This window comes from Tiliqua scincoides, chromosome 5 (genome assembly GCF_035046505.1).
Source record: "Tiliqua scincoides isolate rTilSci1 chromosome 5, rTilSci1.hap2, whole genome shotgun sequence".
NCBI classification, from domain to species: Eukaryota; Metazoa; Chordata; class Lepidosauria; order Squamata; family Scincidae; genus Tiliqua; species Tiliqua scincoides.
In genome coordinates this window covers 15256432-15269321 of record NC_089825.1, presented here as the reverse complement: position 1 = coordinate 15269321, position 12890 = coordinate 15256432, and the positions used below count along the sequence as shown (strand labels likewise).

Here is a 12890-nt window from a genome sequence, read left to right as displayed (position 1 = left end):
GCTTCATTCCCAGGACACATTTTACGCTAGTAGAACCCCACAACAATGCAAGAGCACACACCCCACCTTTCATTTGTTTCAAGGAAGACACTGGTATATGTCTCCGCAAGAGCTTGTTTCCATAACACAGAAGAACAAATGTAGCCTAACAAATGCCATTTGCAAAGTACAGTCTACTGTTGGTTGTTCAAGTGTTTCTCATTACCGTGCAATATTCCTGCGCCACAAAGCACATCAATACAGGGACCAGATATTTCACCAATGGGCACTCTAGAAACACTTAAATAGAGAGATCAATTTCACCTGTGTTGCAATACAGTGCATTAGCTGGCTGATCTTTATTTCAGTACATTTTAGTAGCAGCAAAAATGAACAAATATTCTCTTTTTCCCTGGATAATTGATCTATCAAGTTATGAAAATGATAGCTTTAAAAAGAGTTTTTTTTAAGTGAAGCAATTTTCAGCAGTATATGTTAGTTCATGAAAGCACTTTAATTTAGAATGATTATTAATCAAACTTCAGTTCAAAGAGCTTTCTAATTTAGAATAAAAATCTATATCTTGTCTCTTACATCCATATCAGTTACTAAAATATGAATGCCCACATTTATTAGAAAAGCTAAATAGGAACAGCTCTTTATTATTTGCTGAGATGGGGTGGGGGGATGTTCAGCCAGCCTGCCAACCTTGTCAACAAGTTGTCCATGAGAAGATTTCTGTCTGGACTTAGCATTTTTAAATGTACCATGGCACAAATGTCAACTTTCATGAAGTGGCAAAACTGTAGTGACAAGTTAGAACAGGGCTGCTTATTCTGAATGCTCTTTTTTTTGGCAGATATTTCTACACAGGCCAAACAAATTATGGTCGCACAGAAAGATGACAACACAGCATATAAAACTGGGGATTGGGGTAGAGTTAAAGCAGAAATGGTCACGTGTTGGCCCATGGATTGACTCTGACTTGACCTGCAAATCAATTTTAAATATTTATTGATTTGTAAATGCATATACCACCTTTCCTGGGGTAACAAAACCTGAAGCCCAAAGTGGTTTACTACACAAAAACAAGACATAATAAAATCACAAAACAAAAGAAAAGAAAAAACCTAAAACAGTGGCCAGAAGCATAAAAACAACAGCCATAAAAATATAACTCCTCAAGTAATAAAAGCTCCCACATTTCCTTCCCAATATCACCCACCTCTCCCTGGGTCACTGAATAGGCCCTCAGTTTGGCTGTATTTGTCGTAAGAGGCGACTAAACAGCCACCGGGTAGATGGGACTCGTCAGCCTGGGAAGGCAGCTCATCTGAGAGAAGGAAAACTCTGATCCTAAACCTCCACTGCCTTGGAGTCCCTGAGGCAGTTCATGGCTGAACACAGTCATGTTCTGGCAACTCCTGCGATGCCGCTGGAACCAACCGTATTGGCCTCTGCCTTTCCATTGGACCATTTCAGCGACGTGGAGAGGGGGGATTTGCTGCATGGGTAACAGTCTGTCCTCCATACCTACTTTACCCAGGCTTTGCGCACTGGAGAGGACACTCTGTTCCAGACCACCATTCAGAGCGTGACACCATAGTCTTCCGAGACTGAAGGATACCAGTAAAGATCACCCACCTATCAAATCCCCTCCCCCCAACCCTACACATCACTAAAACCGATTTGAATTTTGCTACAAAGGAAGGAAGATTGGTGGGAAAAGGACTAGGATCTAGCTTGGAAAATAATCTGACTCATTTTTCAAGTTTTGGAAGTAGCTCAACTTATTTGACAGACAATTCAATGGGCTCACCAGACTCGAAAACTAATTAGCCCAGATCATGTCATCTCCCTTACTATTCAGGCTAGCTATTCCATATTGTGAATTTATATTGTCAGAATATTAGCCTCATGTTCCTATAGCATCGGAGAGTTACTATTGCTTTCATGATCACAAAAAAAGGTTAGTCCCTTCGAAGAACAGTTCCACTAAATGAACATAACGTTTTCTGGATGCGGAGTCAAGTATTATTCTAAATGTGACCTAATAAACAGTCACTTTTTACACAGGCATAATTCACAAAGAGAGAGGCATACGCAAACACATTTTTGTTTCAAATAGTGGAAACTACACAGCAAGAGAATTCCTTTACCAGACCTTCATGCAAAATACAAAATTATTACTAAGTGTCAATGTCTAAAAACCTGGGATGTAGTACAAGGTATTTTAAATTATTAACATGTCTGCTGCAGAAGCAGCTTTCATAAAATATTTAAAAAGCACGTCCCAGGACTATGTATTTCGCAACTCTTAATGAAGATACATATGGCTAATCAGTTGCACTTCCTCCTTGTTAGCATATTCTTTGGTTTGTTTTTTCTTGTTTTTGTTTTTTTAAATCAGGCTACTACTGTATCATGAAATGTTATGCTCCAGAGTTACACCACATCCTGACTCCTGGGAGCCGATCATGTCAAAAGGGCAGCCCTTCTGTTCGTGGCAGCATATGACGAACTAGAAGACAAGAGGCAGACCGTGTTTCAATTACTTGATCAATTAGAAGCAACAATCAATAGTACAGGCAAATACAGGCAAAACATTGCTTCAGCCCCCATCATTTTTACCACTAATGGAACAGACCCAGTAAGCACTGCACCATTCATACTGCTATGAATGTATTCTCAATGGGCTGGTTCAGACATTGTCCAAGCAGCAGCCCATCACATGATGAAAATGTGAATCATCCCAGTACAGGAAGAGTTACTCCAAACCCTGAATCAGACCCCTGGGCTGTGGCTTGGAAGGCCGTGGATTGTTAGGATCCTGAATTCTATGCATGACAGTTTTTCAGACCACAGACAGTCATGCGTGTAGGTTTGATTATTGATGGACGGATGGATGGATTGATTGTCTTATATGACAAATACCATTTTTTCCCCAGTATAAGGCTAGTGAAAAAAGCAAAAGTAGAGGAAAAAACCAATCAGCTATGTGGAACTATTGCCATTTCTGAGCAAAAAAGCTCTCTAATGTGAGAGCTAAGCATAGCCTATACTACAGAGTGACTTCAGGATTCAGCATGTCAACCTCCACTTCCTGGGTCATGGATGTGGGTCTGTTTCATTCTTGGCAAGTCAGCAGCTGGAGTAGTAGCATCTTCCAGCTGGTGGCTGCTGCCTGCCATGCTTTTATCTCCACATCAGATTCATGAAGTTATTTTCCTCTTGCTGAATTGATATGCTATTCTAGGTGTGACCTCAGTTAGCTCTAAAGCAGTGGTGTCCAAATATTTTGACACGAAGGCCACATCATCTCTCTGACACTGTGTTGGGGGGCCAGGCAAAAAAAGAATTAATTTACATTTAAAATTTGAATAAATTTATATAAATGAATATAATGGAACATATATAAATGAATGAAGGTCTTGCAAAGGCCTATAGAAGCACAAAGCAAGGCCGGCCTTTCCTTTCCTGCTGCTGCTGCATCACAGACATGAAACAGCAAGCAGTGGAGGGAGCCCTCATCCCACAGCTCACATGAGAGGGCAAACAGTCGCCCTCAGAGCAGTTGCATCGGGCCAGCATGAGCTACAGCAAGTCTCCAGAGGCTCATTGAAGACTGGGGGCCCTTCGCGGGCTGGACTGGGAGTCCCCAAGGGCAGTAAGTGGCATACGGGCCAGGGTTTGGGCACCCCTGCTCTAAAGTAAAGATTGCCCACTGCAAAAGTTACTTGTATAGATGCATGAAAATGGACTAACATCTTCAAGGTAACACCGAATCAGCCATAAATCATTCACAAGAACAACAAATCACTCTCTTTGTAGACTTATTTAATAATAGTCCTCTGCTGAAAATTAAATCTCTCAGCTTGACATGATTTAAAAGTAGTATATTATTATAAATAAGGGGACCCTCCTCAATTCATTTCATTTACTCCAAGAATCGTAAATAATGAATGAAGCTGTCCAGACTGGATCTTACTGGAACTTAGAGAAGCTACAGGAATCTCTTTACTTGGTTAGTGTTTTTTAAAAAAATGATCAAGCTCTGGGCTCATTTGTGAAAGCAATATTAGATTCTCAGACAATACATCAGTATTGGAACAGGAGAACAAATAAGTCAACCACTGATGGGCTCAAGCTGGCTGAACATTACCAAGCGAAGGAGTCATGTAAGCACAAGAAGTAACCCTAATGAAAAATATGCGCAGATCTGGTGATTAAAAATGATGAATTATGGGCTTATTAGAGGAAAGTCCACCTGTTTATCCACCAACAGGCATAATTAGCATTTAAAGCTGCTGATGCTGGAAGTGGTGTAATTTGTTTAGAGCTGCCGCTTATAGGAAAGGTTATGTTACACATTTCTAACCAAAATAATAGGCGCAGAAGAGATGTGCTTTGTCTCCTGGGTTCACTGTCACCTGCATAATTTTATTTTTCTGCTTCCTGGGTTTGCCACTCAACACCATGGCATTGGCCATGACTTCAGAGCAGGTGGTACAGCGTGTACCCCATTTTATTAAGTGAACGAAGGTTCGCATCAAGAGCCAAGGAAAAGGAAATTCTAAGGTACTGTAAATACAAAATGCCAAACACCTCCAAGATGTAGCTCAGAATGAGAGAGTTAGGTAAAGCAACAATCTGGCTTCAAAAGTCTCTCTGATTATGAATATTCAATACTCTTGAAAGGTGGGAGAAATCTGCTTCCAACAATGAACAACACAGCTTTTTTTCCATGGTCGATAGAAAATGATAAGCAATACTTGTGCACTTATTATTCACAGGCTCTTTGCATTCAGAATTTCTTCCCACTTAACCCTCAAGCCAATTACAACGATGCTTGTGCAATGGTCACGCTTTCCTCCTTTTTGTTAAGCGTGGGTTTAATAAATATGGTTGTTGCTATAGTTAAGGCAACTCTATCTGCTGTCTTGAGACAAGATGTGCTTTGGAAAGCTTCTAATAGACAGGGCCTAGAAAACATGAGGCTGAAATTCTAGTCTAAAAGTGGTACACACCAAAAAAATATTAGGCACAAAAAGATTATCAAGTGGTGAACTTTTCTTCAGCTCTGCAACATCTGGATCGATGAAGAGCCAAACTGAGAATTTCATGGAAGACTCTCTCCATGTGTTCAGCAGAGGGCCTCTGCAGAAGTGGAGGCTTTCCACTGTCTTTCCAATAGGGGACTCCTAGTGCTTTACATTGTCTTTTAAAAAGCCTTCTCTTTGTGTACAAAGATAGCCGAGACTGCCAAGGCATGTTCAGTTAAACTAAGGTTGCAATCCTATCCATACTTTCCTGGGGGTAAGTCTCATTGAACACAATGGGACTTACTTCTGAGTAGATAGACATGCCTAGGATTGGGCTGCTAGTCAGACACCTAGCCACGCTTCCTCCAATTTGTGCTTCGAGTTCTGGAACAAAAAACTTTGAACCCCTCCTTTCTGTTCAATCATATCTCAATTGACTCTACATGTATATGTCTTTGTACCTTGTAGACCTGTGCATCCCCATTTGGCTGTGAAGCACACTGGGTACTATAGGCCAGTCACCAGGGTAGCATCAGAAGTTGGCCAGGTCAGTCAAGGACCCAAGCCCCACCTGCCTAGACTGACCCCTGAACACAAATGCACCATTGGAAGCAGGTGTAAATACTAGGAGAGCACCAAATCAGGGCTTTGCACCCTTGGACACAGAGCAGCTTGGTGCCCTCAGAGTCTCTCCTGACTGTGCCCTCATTAGGTTGTGATAAAATGAGATCCTTTTGGAGAAAAAGTGGAATATAAAGATGATCGATACTTAAGCCTCCCTCTAAAGGAGTATTCACTGAAGAAAGAGGAGGAAAAAACAGAAAAATCCAGCACTAGGTAATGGATAAGACAGGAAAGAACTAAACCAGGGGTCAGCAACCTTAAACACTCAAAGAGCCATTTGGACCCGTTTTCCGGTGGGGAAAAAACCTTGGGAGACACAAAACCCTTTTGACATCTAAAATGAAGATAGTACTGCATATATAGTTTTTTGTTTTTTTTTACCTTTATGCTCTTATAGGTCCCATTTTTATAATGTAGCCCCCTCTTGTAGCTTTTAGTTAGTTTTGTCATACATTCTTGTCCTGTGTTTTCAGACGCCTGGTCCTCTATGGTATTTTGCCTGATTCCAAGGCCATTCTCTGCCTGGAGAATTATGCCTACTTTAAGCAAATTAGCTCCCCTTCTTTCCCCCAACAAATGACCCTGGTTCTGCCCTGCAGTCCTGCTGGACCCACCTCCAGGGTAGCTCGCCTGTTCAACCTGCAGAGGTCCTCTCTCCTGCCAGCAGCCTCCCACCACTACAGCAGACCCTGGGTCATCAGCAGGTCTTGGGCACAACAGCCACACTTCAAACTCCAGTGTCTCCAGCAGTTAGTCACAAAGTCAGTCAGAGTATCCAGGGCAGAGTCCAAAGTCAATAAGCCAAGTCACAGTCCAAGATCAGATTCCAAAGTAAGTCAGTCAAATCAGTCAGAGTATCCAAGTCAATAAGCCAAGTCAGTCTCGTCTCCTCTCCAACCTGCCCACACCCCCTTCCTGCCTCAGGTGCTCCTTATATCCCTGAGGGCCCTATTGCCTTCAAGTGGCTGCAGCTGTGCAGCACACTCTGCTGGATGCCCAGGCCTTACCCTTAAAGGGGCCACTGCTGACACCACATCTATCTCTTCACCAGATCTTCCAGGATTCCAATACATATGGCAGTTATGACATCTGCTTATCTTACATGGATACTAAAGAACCCCCCCACCTTCCAGAGGCACCCTGCTGGAAGGAAAAAAGGACACAGACTCCAGAGGTGGGGAAGAGAAGAAGGGGGGGCAGCCACAGGCCAGCTTCTGCCCTGCCTGCCTGCCTGCCCTCCCTCACTCAGGTTGCAACCCTCTCCACACTATCCTGGGAGTAAGCCCCATTGGCTACAATGGGACTTCTGAGCAGAAAAGTTGGTTGGAGCTCTCTCAATTTTTGCAGTCCTCTCCACACTTTCCTGGGAGGAAGCCTCACTGACTACTTGTGAGTAGACCTGCATAGGAGGGGGCTGAGTCTGTAGCCCTCCACACCTTCCTGGGAGGAAGCCCCACTGACTACAGCGGGGCTTACTTGTGAGTAGACCTGCACAGGAGGGGGCTGAGGCTACAGCCTTCCACACCTTCATGGGAGTAGCCCAGGGACTACAGCGGGGCTTGCTTGAGAACAGACCTGCCAGGCACGGGCTCCCACTCACCTGTCCTTGCGCTTGGCCTTGAGCAGGCTCCAAGGCTGCAATCCCAGGCACCCTTTCCTGGGAGTAAGCCTCATCCGCTGTAATGGGGCTTACAACTGAGTAGACACGCATAGGAGCAGGCTCCAAGGCTTCAGAAAAGGGTGATATGGCTAGGTTCATATAATCAGGAGAGGACACTCATAGGCTGGATTACCAACAAGCTATGCTATGCAATCTGTGCTGCAGTGGTGGGCATTGTAGCTGGACCACAGCAATGGTCTCCCCATTGCTCAAGAAAAAAGTAAATAAGATTTCAATTTTCCGTGAAGTGTTATATGCTTCCAGTAATTTGTAATCATCCAAAACAATTAACAAGAGTTCATCTTTTTTCTCTTAATTATGGTTACATTCTTGTGGGCAGTTAATTTGCTTGTTTCAAACATCACCACACTGATGACAACTTTTAATCAGCCATTTGCACATACAGTTCTTAATTGCAACTCAACAGTGGGCACCATTTAGAGTGTGTATATATATACACAGTTAAATGGCTGAAAAAGAAGTTGACGATATGTGTAGGGAAGAATTGGTTTTACCTCTTGTTTTTTTGTAAAGAATGCAATAAGAAATCAGTCTGAAACATCAATTTCTAATAAGATGAGAAAGGACCGCAAAATGACCCAGTGCCACTGATAAATGCCAAGATATTAGAGGCTTTACAACAGATATAGAAAAATAACCCTCGGTAAAACAGATTGTTTACATTATGAAGAAATCCAATTTTTAACAGCTTAGCTTAGGAGGAGGAAGCTCAGCAATGAGCACCACGTAGGTGAACCATGAAGTCCTTTTCAGCTGAAGATGAAAAGATGAGATAAAATGTAAACGAGACCCTGAAAACAAGGAGTTGCAGGACATGGTGTTTTAAGGGGTGTTGAATATACACCAGATTTACAAAACAACCTGTCCAAACCTACTTCTACTTAATAAACAACATGCATTTTAAATAAGTTTTTACAACTGCTAAAAAAGAATGCAACATTTATCCACCTCCAGGAATGTAGCCTATGTGAAGCCTAAGTTTTTCAGGCCCTCCCACTTACTATCTGAGCCATTCTGGGCAGTGATGGTAATGTGCAGGAGATGCATGCGTGCTACCGTCACTGCCCAGAGTGGCTCCAACAGCGAGTGGGAGGGGATGCTTATATGGCATGTTGCAGCAACTGCAGTACTTACCATTTTGCCCCCTCTAGTTATGCTACTGTCTGCCCCATCCTTTCCAAAAGTGGACTAGTAACAAATATAGCCTGATACTGCCCAAATATCCACAGTTCAAATATTATTTCAGTGGTGGGTGTATCTCATGCGTCAGCTGCTCTTGGATGGCCCCCGCCTGCACCCTGAGCAGAGGCTGGAAATTCCAGGCACGGGTGTCTGAGGCTGGGGTGGAGTTATCCCTGACAGGTTTCGTGTGATAGCCCCCTTCCATCTCTGACTTTGTACGTTCTGAGATTAGCCGGTTGGCCTTTCAGGAGCCATGTAGGAATTTTTTTTTTTTTTTGCAGCTAGCTGGTTTAGCCTTGGAGTTGCAGTTTTTTCACCTGCCTCAGATCGGCTTTGGACATCAATAGCTTGAGTTCTGTTTTATTTGAGTCTTTTTGCATCTTCTTTTTTTGCGATGTTAGGCAGGTGTTGTGCGGGCTTGGGAGGCAGGAGTTGGCGGTTTGGTGTAAATCCTGAGATAAATAACATCAGAGGGTGAGCCAGTATTGCTCAGATGCTTAACGGTGAGTGAGTCTGGCTGGCAAGCCCTCTGGCTTGGGTTTACAAAGACAACCATAAGGCTTGACACCCTGTGGGAGTCTAACACAGTCCAGCTGCTTCAACCCTTCGGGGTTGACTGTGACAAGCTTACTCTGTCTCTTGGCGGATCACAGCATTGAGTCGGGGTGGTTTCACCTGTGATTGATTGAGGGAATATACAGTCTCTACCATTTCCCTCTAGTTGCCCGCACAATGGGAGGGTTGAGTTTTTATAATTTTGTCCCTGCTGCAGGTTCATTTTTTTGATATTTCAATAAAGTGGTCTAGTTTAACCCAAGCCTCTGTCTTGCGTATTTATTGGGGGGGGGGGTGCACAGGCAATTCTCCATTGCCTGTTTAAATGAAAACGTGTTTACGTTCAACATGATTGTGCACTATGCTAGGCAAATGGGTTTGCCTAGCCCTTGACTGGTGCAAAATCCACCATGCTAGCAGTTAGCAGCTAGCAGCATCTCTGAAGCTATCTCAAGAGACAAGTGGGGCTGCCAGTGAAAGTCGGGCCGGAACTGTGAGGAGGTCACAAGGACAGTGGACTTTCTTTACATTGCTGCAATTGTACAAATGACAAGACAGAGCATTTCTGCACAGTCCACTACATTGACATGCACATGTTCATGGATCCTTGAGAATCAGCATGGCTTCCGTAAGGGTAAGTCTTGCCTCACAAACCTTTTAGAATTCTTTGAAAAGGTCAGCAGGCAGGTGGATGCGGGAGAACTCGTGGACATTATATATCTGGACTTTCAGAAGGCGTTTGACACGGTCCCTCACCAAAGGCTACTGAAAAAAACTCCACAGTCAGGGAATTAGGTCCATGAGGGCAGGTCCTCTCCTGGATTGAGACCTGGTTGAAGACCAGGAAACAGAGAGTGGGTATCAATGGGCAATTTTCACAATGGAGAGAAGTGAAAAGCAGTGTGCCCCAAGGATCTGTCCTGGGACCAGTGCTCTTCAACCTCTTCATAAATGACCTGGAGACAGGGGTGAGCAGTGAGGTGGCAAAGTTTGCAGATGACACCAAACTTTTCTCAGTGGTGAAGACCGGAAGTGATTGTGAGGAGCTCCAGAAGGATCTCTCCAAACTGGTAGAGTGGGCAGCAAAATGGCAGATGCGCTTCAATGTCAGTAAGTGTAAAGTCATGCACATTGGTGCAAAAAATCAAAACTTCACATATAGGCTAATGGGTTTTGAGCTGTCTGTGACAGATCAGGAGAGAGATCTTGGGGTGGTGGTGGACAAGTCGATGAAAGTGTCGACCCAATGTGCGGCAGTAGTAAAGAAGGCCAATTCTATGCTTGGGATCATTAGGAAGGGTATTGAGAACAAAACAGCTAATATTATAGTGCTGTTGTACAAATCCATGGTAAGGCCACACCTGAAGTATTGTGTCCAGTTCTGGTCACCACATCTCAAAAAGGATATAGTGGAAATGGAAAAGGTGCAAAAGAGAGCGACTAAGATGATTACTGGGATGGGGCACCTTCCTGATGAGGAAAGGCTACAGCATTTGGGCCTCTTCAGCCTAGAAATGAGACGCCTGAGGGGGGACATGATTGAGACATACAAAATTATGCATGGGAAGGATAAAGTGGATAGAGAGATGCTCTTTACACTCTCATATAACCACAGAACCAGGGGACATCCACAAAATTGAGTGTTGGGAGGGTTAGGACGGACAAAAGAAAATATTTCTTTATTCAGCGTGTGGTTGGTCTGTAGAACTCCTTGCCACAGGATGTGGTGATGGCGTCTGGCCTGGATGCCTTTAAAAGGGGATTGGACAAGTTTCTGGAGGAAAAATCCATTACGGGTTACAAGCCATGATGTATATGTGTGACCTCCTGATTTTAGAAATGGGCTATGTCAGAATGCCAGATGCAAGGGACAGCACCAGGATGCAGGTCTCTTGTTATCTGGTGTGCCCCCTGGGGCATTTGGTGGGGCTGCTGTGAGATACAGGAAGCTGGACTAGATGGGCCTATGGCCTGATCCAGTGGGGCTGTTCTTATGTTCATAGAGAAAACGGAAGATGGAAAATAAAGAGCCATCACACCAAGAGGACACAAAATGAATGACACTGTAGCCCATGCATATGTGGCTTCACACAGTATATTGCTGATGATGTCGACTCACAAGTTGAATGCAAGTCCACAACTATACACTGCGCACCCTTCTGCCCACAACTATATATTGTGCACTGCAGTCACAGAAGTGGTGGAGGCACAGAGCAAGACAGAGGGGCAATGCCTTTTATTGAGTGTTTCAAATACAAGATGCATGCCTTTGGCTTGCACAGGTCTCCCCGTGTTCAATAAAGACGATGCTGCGGGCACCGTGTTTACTCAGCAATTCCTGGAGGGATCTTTAAACATCCATTTAATTAAGGTTACAAACAGTCCAGGCTGATGGTAAGCTACAAAAAAGAGACAACCTTCCAGGAACAAAGCAGTCAATAATAATAAAAAAGCATGTTCCCTTTAGAAATAGTGTTTCTCTACATTTTCACGTCCTTTTACTGATTGCATGCTGCACTTTAATCGGAAAGGGAAAGATCACCCTTTGCAACACAAGCTGGCCTCAACCTCTGTACAGGTGCCAGCTGGCTTTGAAAAAAGTCAGCATTAAAAGGACTGTGTTGAACAACCATAAATAGGATATTTACATCCACTCTTACCGTTGGGCATGCCCATTTTGTCAAACTAATAATTTTGTCTAGTCTGGACACTCTTAAAATGGCGCCTTAATACATGCAATATTTGCATATATTCTCAGTGAACTGTTACCCTGCACTTGCCTGATCTCATCTGATCTCAGAAGCTAAGCAGGGTCAGGCCTGGTTAGTACTTGGATGGGAGACCGCCTGGGAATACCGGATGCTGTAGGCTTATACCATAGTCTTTCGAGACTGAAGGTTGCCAACCAACCAGTGCATATATTGCATTTCTGGTCTAAACATTTGCTGGTCCAAACTACTTAAATTTTGTGAATCATGTATTTTTATATTTATTTATTTATTTATACAGGTATTTATATACTGCCTTTCTTTGGTCAGATTTCTCCTCAGACTTTTAATCCAAGGCGGTTTACATAGGCAGGCTGTTCTAAACCACCGTAGGGATTTTTACAGTTGAATAGTTTTAGTCTTTCATAGAACTCCACATTCCAGCTGGATTCCTTCCAGATCTGGCCTCTCTCTGGCCCTTTGCCTCCCACGCTCCACTTGATGGCAACTCCTCTCTGCCACTGAGGGTCAGTTCATCAGTATATCAGCGTGTCGTCAGTTCTTGCGTACTTCTGGTTGTTTCGAACTGGCAGCCTCAGATCTTCAGGCATACAAGGCGGCAGGTCTACCAACTGAGCCACACCTCACAGATCATTTGTTCATGCTCATTGTTTGTACTGCCTGGTGTTAGAACTACGTCGATTACTAACATCAGTGGTGTCACAGCCCATAAGATGTCTGGACTGGGATTTTTGGGTGCTCACCAGTTTGAACTCTACCCAAGAGTTTAAGAACTAGTGAGATATCGCCATATAACTTTTGATGTACCTAGTAGTGTGGCTTGTTGCACTTGTTCAGCTGTTATCTTGTCAATGCCTATATTGATCAGATTATTTCTCAAGGGCCTTGGGGATTGCCTAGTGCACCCATGACAGTAGGGGTGTTGGTAATTTTCTTTCCCCAAAGGCACTGTATTTCCATTTCCAGGTCTTTGCATTTTGTCATCCTTCCCAATTGTTTTTCCTTGATTCAATTTCTGGTTCAAACTAGCTAAATTTTGTAGATCATGTGGCATGCGGATGTGGGAGAACCCGTAGACATTATATATCTGGACTTTCA

At 43.6% G+C, this 12890-nt stretch overlaps 1 protein-coding gene and 1 pseudogene across 4 annotated transcripts in view; one reads left to right on the top strand and one right to left on the bottom strand.

The window, feature by feature from the left end:
- PARD3 (par-3 family cell polarity regulator) overlaps positions 1–12890 on the bottom strand; it is a 647691-nt gene that overhangs the window by 52684 nt on the left and 582117 nt on the right. The gene's annotated exons all lie outside the window — the stretch shown is intronic.
- On the top strand, positions 11816–11934 carry LOC136654604 (5S ribosomal RNA; annotated as a pseudogene).